Source organism: Meleagris gallopavo, chromosome Z (assembly GCF_000146605.3).
Source record: "Meleagris gallopavo isolate NT-WF06-2002-E0010 breed Aviagen turkey brand Nicholas breeding stock chromosome Z, Turkey_5.1, whole genome shotgun sequence".
NCBI lineage: Eukaryota > Metazoa > Chordata > Aves > Galliformes > Phasianidae > Meleagris > Meleagris gallopavo.
In genome coordinates, this window is record NC_015041.2 from 13,141,748 (window position 1) to 13,145,532 (window position 3,785).

A 3,785-nucleotide genomic window follows, 5' to 3' on the forward strand; every position below is an offset into this window, starting at 1 on the left:
TTTTTCCCCCTTTGGCAAGCAGTACAGCTTAGCTAACAGTGTGGCACTTATCCATTAACAGTCATTTCATTTTCTGTAAAAATTATAATCCTGAATTAGTTCAAAAGTTCCGTTAGCTACTGAGCTTTTTATGCCACCTTAAGATTTGATTAGAGACTGGAAGTAAACTCCAGAAATCCAAATAACAATATAAAGTTGCCTTGCCGACAAAATGTGACCACAAACAGAAAAGCTGTGCTGAAAAAGGAAACAGTTATGAATCAAGTAGTCAGCTGGTTCATTACAGGATACTAAGCTAGTCCTATCTCCAAGGAATACATTTCTTACTTCAGAATGGTATACAGTAATATGTAGAAAATGAAATATTACATTGAATATTGGTATAATATGCACATGCACAATGAATATTAGTATAAAATGCACAGTTTTTGCAAGGACAGAAATACCAGAATTAGAGCAAAAGTTCACTTTACTAGGTTCAGAAATCAATTTTTCTTGTGGAAACACAGAGGTTAGTTAACTAGTCATATAGTCCTCTCCATATAAAAATAAATTAAAAATGACTAGCAGTTTCTATGTATGTTGAAACTATAGCAGTTTATTAAGAGCTTTCCCCATTTCTAAAGTCATAAAAGATTTCCTATTATCTGTAACATTCAGCATTACAGGATCTAATGAAGTGTCCTTCCAGCTGAGGACAGCTGACTCTTGCTTCATTTCCTCAGCAGGAAGCTTGCTTCATCATGTAGCAGGCAGATATGTTGCTGTGGAAATAGGTAAGCAGCTATTCAGACCATCTGGCAACTTTTAGTAGCAGAAGAAAGACAGAAAATCAAAGCCATTCAAAAGCTTGGGTCAGTCAGTCTAGTTCACTACAGAAAATTCTAGGAGAACAGGACAGACGATTAGAATATTACTTACTTTATAGAGACCAATGTTACTAAGCTATTATGGAAAGATATTAGATGAATGACAACTCTTTCCATCCATCCATGCTTTCATACCTTTTTATAGTATGTCTTGTAATTCTTTTTAATTGCTTGGAGTTTAGACAGACTTCAAAGCAAGTTTCCCAGAACGTGGTTATTCTCCCTCTCTGATCTAACTCTTCAAAGCAGTAACTCTTTGGCAAAACACTAAAACCAACAGTTCTTGACCTTGACCAGGAATTAGCCAATGGCACGATTCTTGGCACGTCAGTCAGATAGGTAAAGTAACCTTCAGCCTGGGGCATACTTTATAACAGGTAACACGAGTGACACCTTTTCTTTAGCAAACAGTTATCTGAACTCCAAACAATTAAAGTAGACTCTTGAGAAATCGCATCCTTCAGAAGTAGAGCATTTTCCTAGGTTTTTGTTGACTTCAGTATTGCTGATATAGAAAACAGGAATGGATGGCTTTAACATGCATTTCTGTACATCTGTCACTGTTTTTAAACTCTGGAAGATATCAGATACTTCTATATTTTCTAGGTTTTTAATGAATTTATCTTTTTCTTTCAATGTCCTACGCTACTGCAAAACAAAACAAAACAAAACAAGCAAACAAAATAGCATATTTTTATTTTAGACACTGGAATGACGAATGCTGGGTCTTATGATTATGTAGACAGTAGATTACATCAATTACAATGATCATTTTCTTCAAAATAGTGAATAAATGGCAGATTTTATTTCACAATGATTTTGCAAAATAGGTTTTACATAATCAAGACTGCTTGGGGAATTATGAGTGATATTCCACAAACCTAAGACTGGATGGAACTGAAAAGGTTCAGATCACGCTTGAATAAATACATTCCTCCGTTCTGTCCAATATGTGAGAAATCTTGAAATATAGTCAGTGCTAAATAGGAACATTCTTGTAGCAAAAAGTAGAACTTAATGAAGGAAGAAATCTGAGACATTTACTGCCTTTTACAGTCAAATATGTAAGCTGGACAGTCAAAAGAAAAATGTACAAAAACTATCCCACTAATCTCTTCCCACATTAGTTACAGTAAATACAGAGTTACAGACTGGTTATTTTGAGTTTTCAGAGTGTGCAGTTGTCCAAAAAGTTGTCTTCAGACAGACAGAATGATTAACCACAGAGAATTCATGAGAAGTTACTATTTTGAAGTAAGACTACCCAATTACAGCTAAGCAATTTCCTTAAAGCCTCAGTTCCAATCTTCCATCGCTTTTTGAGTGCTTTACCTAAGACTAATTTAACTATTTACGATAGATGTTACCTTTTACAGGGTCATTTTACTAAATAAAAAGATAACAGGCAAGTTTCTTTCACATTTTTATTGCCTGTTTCTAGTCATTTCAAATGCCTGACTGTAAATTTTGATATAAACTCTCAGAATGTCCATCATCTAATTTATTTAATTATTAATTTAACAAGGCAAATAAAATAAATTGAAGATTGCACTGCCCAGTAAGGGTGAAATTGTCCACTTTCTAATCACAAAAAGATGGGGAAAAAAAGTGCATTACATTCTTATTAATATAACAATTAAAAATGCAGAATTTTAGCAAGATTCACTATCTGTCCCCTCAAGATAAGTTAGGAATGCAATTCTTGTTTGCAAATATTTGTTCCTCCTTGACAGCACCTTCCGATAATCCTCTATCATGAAGATGTCCTAAATATAACATGTCATGTGAGAAAAAGAGAATGAAATAGGTACTGAAGAGAATATTTGTTTCTATGTTTGAAGATGAGATAATACTAAGGAGCCATATCAAGGAAAAATAAAGATTTTAGTCTTCCTGAGAGAAATCTGCAGTAGGAAAAAAATGAGGGACATCAGCACTCACAACACAAGTGGTATTATATTTATCCCTCCCAACCAAAGGTATTCTTCAGACTCAGTCATTTTTGTCTTCAAAGCCTCCCTGAGACAAGAAGGAGCCTTCAAAACAGATGAGTTAGAAGCAGCTGGGATGAGCATCCATGACAGAATTTTTGTAACTATTTTCCTGATCTAAGATAGAGATGAATGATTAATTCTGCTTCTGCACTTCTTCCCATTACTCCTTTCCATACTGGTTTTCCATCCAAGTTCTCATTTGCTTAATCTTTGTGTTTATACATCAGACAAACATACAAGGTTGGAATACAATTGCCTCTATAAAAAGTGGCATGTCATCTCCCCAGACAGCCATTTTATGTCGCATCCTGACCTGTCTTTTATTTTTTCTCTCTGTACTTGCAGCAAATATCTGTGGTTAAGGCTCACGATTAGAGGAAACAGAGACAGCAATGTTTCTTACATCTTGCCTATTTTCTCAGCTCAGTCTTTTGAGAAAGCTCTGTTTGATAGAAAAGCTCGGGATTGTTATGTAAAATAGAAATGCAAGCCTCTACTTAGTTTTCAATATTATTTATAACAGAGTATCCACAGAGTCCTATTCTATTTTAGGAAAGTGTTCTTTCTAGCAAGAGACAAAGATATGCTGGGTATTATCTTGTAAAAGCTCCTAATTTTTCAGATATTCATTTTATTTTTAATTTAAAATCAAGCAAACAGCAACAAACTTAGATTTCAAGATAACGTGCCTAAATATTGGTTTAGTTTTTATACTGGTGAGGTCAAAGTACAACTGTGGCTTTGTTCTACTCATTTTATGCCTTTTATTTGGAGTCCTGTCTTGAAAAAGCTCAGTTAATTCCTTATGTATTCAGTGCATGGCTCTTGCCATCTTGGCTTTGACAAACAATTACAGTTGCTAATTAAACTATTATTTTAGCTGAATTTTAGTGGACTATAAAAATGTTGCACTTTTTTTTTT